General features: G+C 44.8%; 1 protein-coding gene across 8 annotated transcripts in view; it reads left to right on the top strand.

Moving 5' to 3' along the window:
- Positions 1–655: 655 nt before the first annotated feature.
- The window catches only part of ADGRF5 (adhesion G protein-coupled receptor F5), a 100,881-nt gene continuing 84,880 nt past the window's right edge, over positions 656–16,656 (top strand). For 6 of the 8 annotated variants that reach the window (XM_055330276.1, XM_055330273.1, XM_055330280.1 and 3 more), the window contains exons 1-2: positions 656–1,004; positions 1,641–1,787. The gene's annotated coding sequence lies outside the window, so the exon portion shown is untranslated. The remainder of the gene's footprint in view (positions 1,005–1,640; positions 1,788–16,656) is intronic. The other 2 variants (XM_055330277.1, XM_055330274.1) reach the window with 1 other exon arrangement.

Raw genomic sequence — 16,656 nt, 5'->3', positions numbered from 1 at the left:
TAGTTCCAAGCCCCTTCCTATAGCCAGTACCGGCTTCATGGGTGTGCAAGCTGTACAGTTGCGTGCAGCCTGTATCGAAAGGGTCTTCATACTTGGTTTAATGTTCTATGTCACCATCCTGAAATCCTTAATTTTTGGAGGAGTGGCTTTGCATTTTCAGTTTTTTGCACTGAGCCCCGCAAATTATGTAGGGGGTTCTGCTTCCGGCAACGAACGGAGGGTAGCCTTTGGATAATTCTTGAAACCCTCAGGCCAAACAGCTGAGGACTTCCGCAGTTGTCCCAAGATCAGGTGCAGAACATTGCCAGCATTTCCAGAGACAGGAAGGAGGGAGTCTTTCCCTTTTCCCTAGGATGGCCAGCAGACTCTTCCAGGCCTGCTCTGACCTGCCTCTCTTCAGGGGCTCTGTAACACATCTGGACCCTGGCCAGAGAATGCTTTGGCTCAGTGGGAGAGGATGAGGGCATTCTTGACTTGTGCGGAGTTAAACACTTGGAGAAATTTCAGGAAGAAAGCACTTGGTAAAAGGTAAAGCTAGCTGACCCACCAGCCCCTGCCCGCTGCTCAGCTCATTCATATTTTCATGGGCCTTAGCATGTTTATTCTCCTCTTTCCAGTGGCCAAAAGACAAGTTTAAATTTCTTATTTCCTCTAGGGAGCCTGGAGAGAGGCAACAGGCACCAAATACAGGAAATCATGTGGAGAGGATCTTTTATTTATTACGGGTTCCCATATTACTTCCCCTCCCCCAGCCTCCGCCTCCACCTCCAGCCACACTGTGTCTTCCAGCTTTTTCCTGCGGCAGAGAAGAAGGCAGTTCACCTCTGCTCCCTGAGGTCTGTTTGAGCCCTGAGGATCTGAAACTGGTCTGGTAAAAACGCCTCCCTCCTGTGGTCGTGTGATTGAATGGGAGGCCTTTGAATTTCACCTCACCTAGGAGGTTCAGGGGAAGATCTCCAGTACAGGGTCAGATTTTAGGACGCTGCAAATCCCAGAAGAGCAAGGTAGGTCCCTGTATTACTTTGTTCTGTCTTGGTGGGAATCAAGCTGCTCTGAAGTATATGTGTGTATATGGCTTCTCTGGCTGGCTGCGTCTTTTCAACATGTGTGTCTTGTTGAGATTTACTGATTTCTGGACTGTGAGAAAAACTTGTGACCAGAGAGATGACATTTGGGCTTTTTTGATTTTGAACCTCTTTGGAAAAAGAATGCCAACTGGTACATGGTACATAAAACATGGAGCTGATTCTTATTTTCCTTGGAGGGCATATCATATTAGAAGTTGCATTTTTTTTTTTTGACTTCTGCAAAAGAGGGAAAAGCTTACTGCCTGACTTTTCTTTTCAAAACATAGACACCTACCATGATTTTTTAAGAATTTCTTTCTGAGGTAGGGTTGTATTTTTTTTTTTTTTTGAGTTAAAAATGTACCAGAGATCACAGAGGATTTTGTCACAGAAATAGAAATAAATGATCCTAATGTTCCTAATTTAGAGTACCTATAAGTTATAAGTAAAAGTACCTATTCCTATTTAGAGTACCTATAAGTTATAAGTAAATTAGAGATTCTCTTTAGGTTCTGGTGGACCTTCATGTTATATTCCACATTTGAAAATATGAAACAATTGCTCTCTCTGCAGATTCCTGATATTAGATGCAAGTAGTGACAATGTCTATGAAGTGATGGCCAAGAGGCTGATTTTATTTATCCTGCTGTGATAATTGGCTGCCAGGATGGTGCTCACCCCTTCGCTGGTGACTTCTTTTGGTTGCTATTGAGAATCAAGGTGATGTGTCATCTGAGACTTGGAGAGGGGTCAAGTTTTATTTAAATAACACTACATATTTCTCTAGAATTTTTTTTTTTGCCTTTTGTGTTTTTATTATTTTGTTTTTGTCTTCACGACTAACCCTTCCTCTGGAGGAAATATTTTATGGTGACTTTACAGAATATCAGCCAATTTACATCCATGTATTGAACACTGGCTATTCTTTCCAAGCCTATTTAGTTCAGATGCTTGTGATTTCTTGCCACTTAAACATTCTACCTTAGCACAGTCTCTTTCTGTTCCATCCTCCATATCCTGCTACAGGTTCTTGGGAACATGCAGTTGCGATAATGTCACTCCCCTCAGTGAGATATTTCCTCTGCACCCCATTGCTTACATCCTTGCTACCTACAGGGTAGTCTGTTCTGGGTCAGTTGCATCACACATCGCTCGGGAGCTTGTTAGAGATGCAAATTCTCCATTCTCTTCCTAGACTCCGTGAATCTGTATTTTAACCAGGTCCATGGGTGATTCATATGCACATTGAAGTTTGAGAAGCCCCAACTTAAAGAAAGCAGACAAGACCTTCTAAATTTGCTCCTTTTCATCCCACCTCTTACCACCTATCTTTCCAGCTGTACAGAGCACTTTCTGTTTCCCCAAGACATGACAATTCTAATGCCTGCCTACATCTCTCTGTGCCATTTTCCCTGTCCAGGAGGCCACCACTCATCTTCTCTACCCAACCACCATTGCAGCCTGATTAGTAAACCCTCCTTCTCCTCATCTAGTCCACCTCAGACCAAATATCTATCAAGTCTCTGCTCTATGGCACTCGGTGAAATGCTTTTTTCATAGTCTTTAGCACATTATATCATGACTGCTTTACTTATTTTCATCTGTGGGAGTTATTAGGCTTTTACTTTGGAATCTATAACTCTTGGTGCAATGCTAGGTGCATAGCATATGCTCAATCAATGTTTATTGAATCCATGAAGAAATGAATGAATAAATGAATGGATATATTGACTGAAGAGCCCAAATTTATTACCAGATTGAGAGCTATAATTTGAAGTTTTCCAAGGAGATTGCCAATCTCCATAATATTTCCCATGCTGTCTTTTATGAGACTTCACTGGATTCATTTTTTCACCTAGTATTTTATTTATTTATTTATGATAGTCACAGAGAGAGAGAGAGAGAGGCAGAGAAATAGGCAGAGGGAGAAGCAGGCTCCATGCACCAGGAGCCCGACGTGGGATTTGATCCCGGGTCTCCAGGATTCCGCCTGGGCCAAAGGCAGGCGCCAAACCGCTGCACCACCCAGGGATCCCTTCACCAAGTATTTTGAATATCCACTATGTGCCATACCTTTCAGAATCTTTTTTTTTTTTTTTTTTTTTTTAGGGATAGAGAAAGAGAGCCCATAAGCTGGGGTGGAGGGGGCAGAGGGAGAGGGGGAGAGAGAGAATCTTATGTACTCAGCATGGAGCCCAATGTAGTGCTTGATCTCACAACCCTGAGATCATAACCTGAGCTAAAATCAAGAGTTGGATGTTTAACTGACTGAGCCACTAGGCACAGAATCTATTTCTTTATGTCTCTATGGATAGCCTCTTCCATTAGGTGTTTCTCCACCAGTGCCCCTCCTGTCTACCACTCTAAGTCAGAGACCTACTCATTTTTCAGCAACTATGTACCGAGTACCCACTACATACCAGGCACTGCGCCATGTCCTGGGGATATGATAGCAAATGACACAGATGTGAGCATTGCCTCCATTCCTTACAGAGGACACATTCTTTATCATCCTCTATCCTGCTTCTCCCTAAAAGGCGTTAAGGAAAACTGAAAGTCTAGGGATGCCTGGGTGGCTCAGCAGTTGAGGGTCTGCCTTTGGCTTAGGGCATGATCCTGGGGGTCCTGGGATCGAGTCCCACATCAGGTTCCCTGAATGGAGCCTCCTTCTTCCTCTGCCTGTGTCTCTGCCGCTCTCTGTGTCTCTCATGAGCAAATAAATAAAATCTCTTAAAAAAACATGAAAACTGAAAGTCTGATCTCTAATAAATATTGGCATATCCAGGTAAAGGCATTGGGCACTAGAAGGCAGTGTAATTTAGCAGAAAGCAAGCTGGGTCGTGCTTTAGGGCCCTGATTTAGTCCTGCCCCTGAAACTCACTTGCCATGTGAATTAGGGTGGGGCCACCTTCATTCTCTGAACTTTGATTTTTCTTTAATGGTGAGCAAGATACAGAGCTATATAAGGAAGGGACGCTCCTGCCTTCATGAGCACATAGAGAAGATGATGTCTCTGGATGATGTCCAGAGTGCTTTGCACTCACCTCCTCTCATGCTGGATGATTATTTGAAAGGCGATGCTCTGTACTCTGAGTCAAGCTGGCAAGAAGAGATCTTAAGGGAGTCATTGTATTACTCAGCCATACGCTCAGCCGGCAAGCATGGTGTAGCAGTGGTTCAAAGGGAGCGGTGACCTGCAGCTTGAGGAAACCCACTTGACATTAATTGTTGGGTATAAAACTGGTTGAAGCAGGGCAGCTAAGGAAAAAAACCTTGTCATCCTCAGGCAATCTCTGTTTTGGAAAGCAGCCAGAAGAAGGGAAGAATGTAGCTCTACCAAGTAGTACAAGGACACATCTAAAAGCTTCAAGACGTATAGCCCATCCCTGACCCTCACTGTGGCACAGCTACAAAGATTTCCTTCTTATTTTTCCACCCAAAGATTTGTGTCCTAACCAGATGTTGCCTAGAATCCAATGTTGGGCAGGGCATAGTATACTTTGTCCCCATGCTTGGCACTCCCATGGGGCGCTTGGACAGCTGGGGGGAAACAAATACCTTCTTTTTGTTCTCTAGAAACAACCACCAGCTCAGTCTGTAGCAAGTTGCTTGGGCAATCTCAAGGAATGACTCTTTCCATCTTCAAGCCCTCCTGCATCATCTGAAGCTTCCAAAGGAAATGCGTCCTGGACCTCCTGGAGTCCTTCTTGCTTCCTATTACTCATGCATCTTTTTGCCTCTGTACTTCCTACACACCTGCCTTGTCTACAGTCGCCTTTCAGCAGCCAAAGTGTTTTCTGCTGGTCAGTTCCTAACCTTTCAAGTTAACATTAATCCCTATTAGGAAGCTCAAGTTGTAGCAACAAAAGAAAGGTCAGCTTGCATACGAAATTTCTAATGACCTCCCATCGATCTCACAATGTACCTGGGATCAACCTTGGCTGTGCCTGGCAACATTTCTTTTTTAATCAGAGTCATGTGGTGGATTAGAAAGAGGCAGGCGTGGTTTTGAATCTCCCTTCTGCCATTTCCTTTCATAGGTAGCTATATCTTGCTAAGTCTTGGTTTCATTTCTAGAAATACAGATAATTTTTAATTTTTAGTACAAAAGGTTGTAGAGATTAATTAGCTTCAGTACCTAATGTGTTGCCTCAAGAAATACATCAGATTTTTTAAAAAGACTTTATTTATTTACTCATGAGAGACACACACACAGAGAGAGAGGCAGAGACACAGGCAGAGGGAGAAGCAGGCTCCATGCAGGGAGCCCGATGTGGGACTCGATCCCGGGACTCCAGGATCAAGCCCTGAGCTGAAGGCAGGTGCCAAACTGCCGAGCCACCCAGGGATCCCCAATACATTGGATCTTATTTATTTGTTTATGAGAGACACAGAGAGAGGCAGAGACATAGGCAGAGGTTCCCAGCAAGAAGTCTGATGTGGGACTCAATCCCAGGACCCTGGGATCACGACCTGAGCCAAGGGCAGAAGCTCAACCCCTGAGCCACCCAGGTGCCCCCTACATCAGTTCTTAAAATAGGAGGCTGGCCAAGATGGTGAAAATGAGAAAACTGGGGACACCTGGGTGGCTCAGCGGTTGAGCATCTGCCTTCAGCTCAGGGAATGATCCCGGGTCCTGGGATCGAGTTCCACATCGGGCTCCCTGCATGGAGCCTACTTCTCCCTCTGCCTGTGTCTCTGCCTCTGTCTCCGTGTCTCTCATGAATAAATAAAATCTTGAAAAAGAAAATGAGAAAATTGTCATTTGCAGATTAGTAGAAGGAACCAGAAGATATTCAAAGTAAAAGATTGGTCTTGTAACACGTGAAGGTTGCCTTCAAATATTTAAAGATCACTCTATGTGGGAAAAGAAGTCAACAGAAGATTGATGAGTAGAAATTATAGGGTAACAGGTTTTAGTTCAATGGTGGAAGGATTTACCCACCGTCAGGACTGCCTAAAACCGGGTGAGCTGCTTTGCGGCGTGGTGAACGCCCTGTCCCAGGCAGTGTGCCAGCACCCTGGAAGCCCATGGCTGGGGTGTTCCCGAAGGGATGCCCGCACTGGGTGGAGTCCGGGTGATGACCTCTAGGTCCTTCCCGCTCAAAGCTACCAGGAGTCTTGTGATGTCAGGTTCCCAACCCAAACCACCAAAGGAGTGTTGCAAAAAAAAAAAAAAAAAAAAAATCAACAGGCTGTAGAGTGATGGCAGCTGCATTCTGACTAGCGAGCCCGACCTATCTGCAGCGGTCATTTCTAAAAAGGGTCTTTGCCACAACAATAGAGCTACAATGGACTTCCAGGAAAAGCGAAAAAGAAATGAGAACAATGAGGTGGGAAAAGTTCACCCCAAACCACTCTTCTTGGGTTACTTTTTAACTAGATTGTGGGTTACTTCTGGTGCTGCAAACACATTCTTATTTGATGGAAAATTGCCATGTTTTGGTACATTTTCTTCCAAACTAGGTTGAGGCAAGTAACAGCAGGACTTGGAGCTTTGTCTCTAATCCCTGCTTTATCCATAAAACAGAAACGCTACTCTATGGATACGTATTCTTAGCTGTTCAGAAATCTACTCTCCTGTGAATTGCAGGGACCATGAGGGGGATAGAGGACTCTCATGGAGAGAGGACAGCTGCCTGGGGCTGTCTGCCCACTCTGAGTTGAGATCTTCAGCCATTGCTCCCACCCATCTCCTTTTCTGCGAAATAGGCCGTGTTTGTAGCAGCCTCTCTGCCTGTTAAGGACCTGGAGACTTAGAGTAGGGGAGAATTTGGCTCAGGAGGGTCCTACGTGGCTCATCTTGCTGGCTGCTCCAGGCTTCCCTGCTAATAATGCTTTATTCTTCCTAAACTCAGAAGAACTGGCTGATCATGTTATTGAACCCTCACATCTTCTGCAGTCAGTTGGACAGCAACTCAGTATGCTCTCTTTAGTCTTGTTCTGGAATCCTAGAGCAAGAGAGCAGAGGTCCTTTCCACAGAAATGGGTATCGGCAAACGCTACATTTTGCCAAAGCAAGAAACCATGATATATTTTAATCTCCTGGTTTACCTAGGCTTGCTCTCTCAAAAACAAAGTTAAAAAAAAAATCCCTTTGAAATATAATCAACTGTGCATGGCAAAATCATAGAAACCCATGCAGACCAGTGTGTTTATTTTTAGATGCACATCAGCCTGGCCAACATAGCAAAGCAACTGTCTAATGTCCAAACTATGGCCCTGGGAATTTCCTCTAACGAGGCTGTGTTTCCGTGCATTGTTACAGTACAAAGGGCAGGAGGCCCGAGTGGAAGGTTCATGGTAACCCCGCCCAAAGAGAGATCTGGAACCTGTCATTCCCTCAGTCTACATGGTCCTGAGTGCTGGGGTCAATATGGAGGTCGCCCGCCAGCTCTGGGCAGATGCAAATGAGTAGACATGTATGATTATTTCATCTAAAAATATCCCAGAGACCTGTGATGGCATTTTAAAAATAAAGGCTCAGCTTTCTGTTGGCAGCCAAAGATCTAATCCGCACCCGTGCCGTGAAGTGGATTCTCCTCTAGCCCAGAAATAGGGATGTCATTCAAAGATCCTGCATTTGACCACAATTAATAAAGGGCTTGTCAAGCATGTTGTAGTAAAAAAAAGCATCCATGCACACACATGTAGCCACACGCACATACGGAGAGCAGATATCACACATTTATCTGAATCACTCGGATCTTTGCTATTATCCCAAGCCACTTTCTGTTCTTTGATTTATCTATCCACAAAATGGGCGCAACAAAACAACCTCATGTCCTATTAGTTTTGGGAGGAATAAGATACAATATTACAAATAAACTGACTCAAACTAGACTTTTGCTAACGGGTTTCCATTTTGGGCCTAATACACTTTGAGTTCCTGACAAGAAATTACTGTAAAAATATTTACCATCAAGTCTCCAGGGATTTTGATTGTTGCTGCTTTGGGGGTTGCTCTTTTGGTTTAGTTTGCTTGATCTTTTGTTGTTTTGTTTTGTTTTGCCACTACAGAAAAAGAAGCCTAATCTGTTACTTAACTGGCACGCTTTGCTAGTAGAGTTTTCAGGTCTTTGTCAAGCTGTCCCTAACTCTGGGGAAGGTCACTGCATTAGTACATAAGGTTGCAACGCTCAGGGTTGTATCTAGGGGTCACTAGGGAAGACGAAGGGGTACGTCTCAGGTCTGCACATGACAGCCCGTACCTACTCTGTGTGGGGTCTGTGACCTGCATTCCAGCACCTTGTCTGGGGCAGGGGCCCCTGCACGATCAAAGGCCCAAAGGGCAAGGGGACCACATATACAAATGGCAGCTCTGAGCCGGGATTGTGGGACCCTGCCAGTAGGTGGATGTCCAGGCCCCCTCCAGGTCTGCAGATGCAGGAAAAGGTGTTCTAGCCCTTTGGTGAAACTGCAAGAATGTTGTTAAAAAATGCCTTTATGGATTGTTTTGTTTGCAAGTGTTTATTATCAGACACTCTCAGGGGTTCACAGGGCAGGTTGCGAATGTCCGAAGTAGGGCCTGGGAATTTCCTTCTACAAAGGCTGTGCTTCCTCTCTTTGTTAGCCCTCGGAGAACAAGTGGAAGCATTACTAGAGATCCTGACTTAACCCTTTCTCCTGTCCACCACTCCTGTGTCCCCACATCACAGAAAAATCATGCTTCCAGCTTGCTGAGGTGCAGAAAGATTTCGGGTTGTGTGTGTGCACCTGCAGGCTAACGAGTGTGTGTGTGTATGTGTGTGTGTGTAAAACATTTCATTTTAAAAGTTTTCATTCAGTATCATAACAAGCACCCAATCACAACTTAGACCAGGTAAAATTTCTACTTTCTTTACCTTATATGCTTTCCTATGAAAAATGTTGACCCAGTTTCGGTTCCCTGTCCCCAGGACAGAACCCTCCGATAATGACAGTTGCTGTTCTCATTTGGGACCCTCTTATTGCCTAACATGGGACACCATGAGTTGAAGATTTTCCAGTCAACCAAGTAGTTTACTGCCCTTATGCTGCATACCTAAACTCTACCAGGCCCCAGGGGAAAGCAGAAGTTTTGCCTACAAGAAACATCAAGAATAATGACGTGTACACATATATACAGACACACACATTCATGTGTTATAAGGGAGGATACAAGCCAGATAACTGTGTAGTCTAAGTCTGGGACAATCCAAAGAGATACGCAAACCCTTACCCAGCTGGGGACTCTAAGTATCCCCGGAGACATTTTCACAGTGTTTCCACTGTCCACAAATCTCCAAGCACTAGCATGGCCAAGTGCATGAGTGCACACAGATATATATACGTGCATACACACACACACACACACACACACACACACACACACACACACACCACTCCCAGGAGACAGCATTGCCTTCGCAGAGGAAGTGACTCCCTTGCTTTCTCACCACCAACTCCATGCAAGGATCAGCTTCAACACCATTTCTTCCTCCTCCCTTCCTGTCTCCAGAGATGACCTTTCCTGTATCCAGAGCTGAGCTCTCCCTCCCTCGCCCCCTCCGCGCCCGCCAAGGCCTCACTACTTTCCTCTCTGATTGGCTCTATCTGATTATTATTGAATTCCACTCAGGTCTTTCTCATTTCAAAACAGTAGGAACAGCAAATCATCCCCAACCCCATATTGTTCCTTCATCTTCCTTTTTCTCTTGCCATATAAATTTTTTGAAGCATTTCAGTTGTGCCTGTCTTCAAGGTATCACCAACCACTCACCCTGCTAACCACTGTGCTCTGTCTTCCCATCTGCCCTCCCCCACACATGCTGGCGATTGCTCTTGCCCAGATTATCTCTGACCTCTACTGTCCCTGAACCTCTATCTCATTTCACTGCCCACAGCACCTGTTGCTGATGACTGTCACCCCCAGTCTGGTCCCCACCTGCTGGGACCCACAGTCTCCCTTGTGTTTTTCTCACTGAGCCTTCCCAGTTTTCTTTGTAGGTCCTTTCCATATGCTGTGCCCTCACCTTCCCGGTGGCTGTGATCTGGACCACCTTCTCTCCATCTGCACCACCTCCCCACTGTACTCCATTCCTTTGTCTAGAGTCCTCTTTCTTCCTTTCTCTGTCAAGTAAACGATCATGTCTTCCAGAGCCCATTTTCTTTCTTTTTTAAAAAGATTTTATTTATTTATTCATGAGAGACCCAGAGAGAGAGGCAGAGACACAAGCAGAGATAGAAGCAGGCTCCATGCAGGCAGCCTGATGTGGGACTTGATCCCAGTACTCCGGGATCATACCCTGGGCCAAAGGCAAAAGCTCAATCGCTGAGCCACCCAGGTGTCCCCCAGAGCCCATTTTCAATGCCCCCAAGCGACTTCCTTTTGAGGGCCCCCCATCCATGTGCAGAACTCACCTCTCTTCTAGCTCTTCTCACAGCAATTTCCCAAGCCTCTTAGAGTTGACATACATACATACAAGTTTGTATTCACAGCCATTGTTCGCGTGCACGTTTTCCCAGGCAGCAGGGATGCCATCTTATTCACATTTTTATTCCTAGCCCCTGGTGTGGTACCTGGCACAGCAGGTTTTCAATAAATGTTTTGTAAGGAATTGGAAATGCAAAAGCACCCTTTCACCGACATTTCGGTAAACCAATCCCTGAACTTGGATAACATCTGCATTGTTTTGCAATGGATGTATTAGTAAGCTTTAATTTTAATATTATTTTTTAAAGATTTATTTATTTGAGAGAGAGAGAGAGAGAGAGAGGAGGGGGGGGACAGAAAGAAAGGGAGAGAGAGAGAATCTTGAACAGACTCCCCTTTGAGCATGGAGCCTAATGCTGGTCTTCATCCTAGGACCCCCAGGTCATGACCTGAGCCAAAATGAAGAGTCGGACACTCAATTGACTGAGCCCCACAGACACCCATGACTTTAATATATTTTGTAAAACTAAGCTGTGCACATAGCTAAGCTATTTTTTAACAATACTTCACCTTTTCCAAAAATTGAAATCCCAGTGCTTAACACTGCCTATTGGTGTTTTGTTGAAATGACAGCTTGGACTTCACATTGAATTTCAATTGCCAGTCAGGGAGAATTCCTGAATGTGTCATGAATGACACTGTATTTTCATGCACCTGGAGTGTGGGGGGGAGGCCTGTTGGACCAGAACTGATCATTTGTCAAGGTCGCCACTTCACCTGGAAGCAGGACTTGCACACACTGTACCTGCAGGTCACTAGAGGCCAGTGATTGATTTGCAAAGTTGACTTCAGGAGAGCTGAGGAGGCCGCAGGGGAATGAGCCTGAGCCCTGAGTCAGTGCAGAATCCACCTGACCTGCTGCCCCCTGGGAGCGTGCAGGGCACGACAGGGCTTTGAGGACAGTACCTGAGGCTCACCCAGCTCTGCATCTCCCATGGGGCCAGGAGGAGGGCTTAGGTGGACTGCTCTTTACTTTGAAGAATCTCATCCCTTTAAAATCTCTATTTTGGGTTTTTATGCTGACATATGTACAACATGAGTACAAGACAACTGGACATTGCCAACAGATCAGTTGACTGGAGCACTGGTCAAAATGCAGATTGCCAGGCTCTACCGGGACCTAGTCCCACCTGTGTGTGAGGGCAGGTTGGGGGGGAGGGGGCGGGGTAGTCTACAACGTCCACACTTTTCAAGTATCATGAGAGATGGTGCTTCCAAGGTCTGATGCACCTCGAGTTGTGTGTAAGTCACAATATTTAGAAAATACCTGCCAGCTTGTGTTTAGAAAAGTGTTTACACTGCTGGTTTAAGGGGCCCCTCCCTGCATTCCTCTGGGTAGGTTAATAGTCTTACCATCTGGGCTCATCTTTGCAGGGATCTTCCTGCCAAAGTTGTAACCTCTTCCCTGAGCCACAGTTTGGAGGAGAATCATATACTGCTTTGTACCATCCCTTACACCATCCTGTGTTTAACTCTAGGTTTGTTTATGTCTTGGCAACTTGTCTTAGAGCACAGTATAGTGTCATGACAGGTCCTGGGTTTGGAGTTCAGATACTGCCTCAAATTCTTCCGTTTGTTCCCTCTCCACTGTCTATAGTTTTTATACAAGGCTTGGCAACTGACTGACTGTTCTAAGCCTCCCTCTCTCAGATGGGAATAGCTAAGTAGTTCATAGATTGTTGTGAAAATTAAATGACATAGTGTGTGAACAATTTCTTAAAAAGCACTCAGCATAAACCCTGTGGCAGAGTTGGTTCTCCCCCAGAGAGAGCGATTAAGAATAACAACAAAAGTATCATCCACACCAACTACTAAGGAACAGAGAGATTAAATAATTTGCCTGAATTTACATGGCTAGTAAGTGGTAGAACTTGGACTTAATCTCTTAGAGCACCTCTGGTCATGCACCACCTCAACAATTCACTCATACCAAACATTGAGCCCTAGCCTCCTCCATGCCCAACACTGTGTTAGGTGCCAGGCACTTAACAGTAGACAGACAAGGTCCTGTCTTGGGGGTTAGAGTCGGGTAAAGGGGGCTCACAGGACAGTGGACGAGCCCACTAATAGACAATTCTTGTGCAGTTCAGTAAGGGCTTTGACAGAAACCAGGGCAGAGGTGTACACATAACTAGAGGGAGTCAGAGGCAGCCTCTTGCAAGGAATGACTTTGATTCAGACCTTGAAGGACATCGGGACTTGGACAAGTGAAAATGGAAGAAGGAGGCAGTTCTGGGGGGAGGCTGGAGAACACAGTGCTTGCAGGACACCGAGGGGGTTTCAGGGGAGAGAGGAAGATAAGGACAAAATGGCAGAGGGAGGTGAAGATGGATGTGTAGCCCTAATGATGAAAGGTTTTAGCTGAAGGTGATTATGTCGTTTTGAGGAAAGGAGAAACTCTCCATGAACGAAGCCAGCAGCTCCCTTATCTGTCAGTGTTTCTCTTAACAGACAAGGAGCTTTTGATTCGACAGGCCTCCATCTGGGGACCAGGCAACAGTATTTTCCTCCAAGTGAGAACCACTAAGAAAAAAAAGTCATGCTCTATTCAATGGTTATTAAAACCTTGGTGTGCCTCAGAATCACCTCTGGAGAGCTTGTTCAAACACTAATCACTGGGCCCAACCTCAAGAATGTTAGAATCTAGAGGTCTGAGTGGTCTCAAGAATTGACATTTCTAACACATTCCCAGGTGATGTTTATGTTGCTGGTCTGTGGTGCCTCAGAACAGAATCTCTGATCATACAGCCAAGAACTTAGACAATTATTTGTGTGACTCTTAAAAAAATATTTAAATTCAATTTAGTTAACATATAGTGTATTATTAGTTTCAGATGTATAGTTTAGGGATTCATCAGTTGCACGTAACACCCAGTGCTCATTCCATCCCGTGCCCTCCTTAATGCCCATCACCCAGTTCCCCAACCCCCCACCCCCTCCCTTCCAGCAACCCTCAGCTTGTTCCCTAGAGTTAAGAGTCTCTTAGTGATTCATCTCCCTGTCTGGTTTCATCTTACTTTATTTTTCCTTCTCTTTATGTTCATCTGTTTTGTGTGATTCTTAAGCTGCATTAAAATTTGAAAGTTCCTGCAAGGAAGAATTACTAAACCTCTTTCCTTCTTTGCTTTAATGCTCCTTTAACTTCTGAATATTTCTGAAGTTGAAGAAAATTTAATCCAAATATTCCCAATATTCTGATTGATTTTGATCTATAAGTGGTCAAAATATGGTGACTGTAGGTTTCTTTGGAATTTCAAAAATCAACCCTTTGAAACTTCTGTTTGCAAAGCAGGAAGTCACTTGTTGCCCAAAGCAAACACTTCAGTAAAGGGTTTGCCCCTTTGGAGGGGTTTAGAGTCTCCGCTTTTGAGCAAGTTTCTCTACCCTTTAAAACAGTTTGAATCTGAGTCTATGGAATGGGCTGTGAATGTGGAAATAGGCGACTGGTGTCTTTTGAGTGTGGCCAGCTGGCTAAAGCCAACATATATCCCAACGGTTGTTATTTCCTCCTTGATAGATAAGGCAGGATGAGGCTGGGAAACCCTAAATCGCCTCAAACAAGAGAGGAGTGAAAGGGTGGATGGAGAAGAAAAGATCCTGGAAGCTTAATGTTTCCCTTTGCTTACAAAAAAAAAAAAAAAAAATCCTACCTTTTTATTTTTATTTATTTTTAAAAAGATTTTATTTATTTATTCATGAGAGACCCAGAGAGAGAGGCAGAGAACTGACAAAGGGAGAAGCAGGCTCCAGGCAGGGAACCTGACAAGGGACTCAATCCCAGGAACCCAGGACTACACCCTGAGCCAAAGGCAGATGCTCAACCACTGAACCATGTAGGAGCCCCAATCTACCTTTTTTAATGTCATGGTCACAAACTAAGTTTTTCACACCAAAGATGTAGAAGAAAAAGGTTGATGTGAAAAATAGCAAGTAGCCAAATTAACAATTATTAACACGAGTGATGAATCAAAGTGAGGCTCCCAGGAGCAAAAATAAATACAAATCACAAGAAACCGAGTTTCTGTGGGGGTTTGATTACCAATCCAGTAGCTTAAATTCCTCTATCTATAGTATTAACATGCAAACACCATTCTGAATATTTCAGAGCATCTGGATATCTTCATCACTCCAAAGCAGATTCAATTCTATTAACAGTCTCTGTTTCATAGTGAAGAAATGGGCTTACTATACATTGTAAGATTTTTTTCCATACTACTCAATTTTGCCTCTTAGTTTACCAGTGAAATTCATTAGTGAAGCTTTGTATTCCATATTCTTACAACAAAATTCAGCATTTACCGAAAGTCATTTTTGAGTTTTGAAACAATGAGTTCAAAGGAAAGTTACTAAAAGGTAACTGAAATGAACAGTTATTATACAAAAAGGAAATAAGCAGAAAATGACTTTCATTGAGCCCGAGAAACAATGAATTTGTATTAACTTTCTCTTTCTTCTCATTTATTTGATTTCCACATAGGAATCTTAAATTGAAGTCCTCCAAATATATCAATTTGTTTGTCTGCTTAGTTGCTCTGAGCCCCCACAAGCTCTCAGGCAAGCAGTGCCCTCCCCTTTCCTGCTGTACCCCCTCACCTTTGAGCTACCTCGGTTCCAACCCCTACCTGCACTCAATCCAGACAGCTGGAGCTTGAGCAGTCAGCTGACCTATTAAAGCAAGACTCCCATACCTACAGATAAAAAAATATTCACACACACACACACACACACACACACACACACTTTATTGCCCTTACTCTGCTTTATGTTACTACATAGCTTTTGTGCTCAACTGATATATAGCCTATTTATTTATTGGCTATATTACTGGCAGGAAAGAAATAACAGTGCCAAAGGCTAACTGGAAAACTGGAGGCACTTAAGTCAACAGGGCACTAGCAGGCATCAAGATGTCCTTGATTGCCTCCCCCAGGGCACACAGGGGCAAGAAGGTTGACTTTGGGGTGTCAGAGGAGCCTGGCAAGATCTGTAGCCAGGGTAGAGGGAGTTCCTCAGAATTGGACTGAGGGTGGAGGAACACAGCCACTGCCAAAACCGCAGCGTGCCGGGAGGAAGCAAATACCTGGCTCCCCTTTCTTTCCATCTTGCAGTCTCCTACTGGGATCTCCCACCTTCCTGTCCTTCCCATTGCCCTCCAAAATGACAAGGCACTGCAGGATGTGGGGTCGTCCTCCTGGGCACAGAGCAGGGGGACAGAAGGGCTGGAGGCTCACCAGCATGCTTCCCCAACTAGAATGCAAGCTCATAGGCGACAGCTGTTTTAGTTACTGCTTATCTCCAGGGTCTAGATTAGTGTCTGGAGCATCAGTTTTCATAAATATTTACTGAATGAATGAATGATGCATAGCTTAGAAGAAGAAACATATGAAAAAGAGGATTTGAGCAATTACATAGAGTGTGGATGCAAATCCACACACTGTCACTGTTATCATATTTAAATACACCCTTGCTCATAATGCTTTCACAAGAAGAGATATTCTGAGAGGGCAGGTACAACAGACAGACCTGGAAGAAAAGAATGAGAGGATACCTGGCATCTGATCATACACACATACAATTGAGTTATCCAGAAGTTCACATTATACACTTCTAAAATCATACTCTACGACCATCCAGTAGATGGACCCCAGTGCTGTCCATCCAGCCGCACAAATACCATGGTCTGAAGGTAATGTCCTGGGATCCACAGATACCAGAGTCCTGAGAGGGATGGTCCCCAGTCATCCCCACCCTGGGCAGGACACAGGACCTTGGACATGAGGCAGGCCTGGGTTCCATCCTCCCCAAATCAGCTCTGTGATTGAGTTTCCTGTCTGTGAAATGGGACAACAATTGCTCTCCCACCCCACAGAGTTGTGGAGGCTCACTGGGGCCTTGACTCACTGTCTGACATGGTATAAACCACTTAGTAGTAACCAGAAGGGTCATTTCTTGTGCAAGATGCAGTATTTAATCTTGAGAGTGCAAAGTGGAAAGAGCCGCAGAGGCTCTGCTTTCTGTGCTGGAGCCATTCCCTCGTGCTCTTGATTAGAGAGAGGGTCAGGAGGTAATAGGGCAGCCAGGCCCAGAGGATGGCTTCACCCCCTGCCCCAAGCAGGGCTTCCTGCTTCCTTCCTT

This window comes from Nyctereutes procyonoides, unplaced genomic scaffold, assembly GCF_905146905.1.
Source record: "Nyctereutes procyonoides isolate TBG_1078 unplaced genomic scaffold, NYPRO_anot_genome, whole genome shotgun sequence".
In the NCBI taxonomy this organism is placed as follows: domain Eukaryota; kingdom Metazoa; phylum Chordata; class Mammalia; order Carnivora; family Canidae; genus Nyctereutes; species Nyctereutes procyonoides.
The sequence above is the reverse complement of the archived record's forward strand: the minus strand, read 5'-3'. Positions and strand labels throughout refer to the sequence as shown.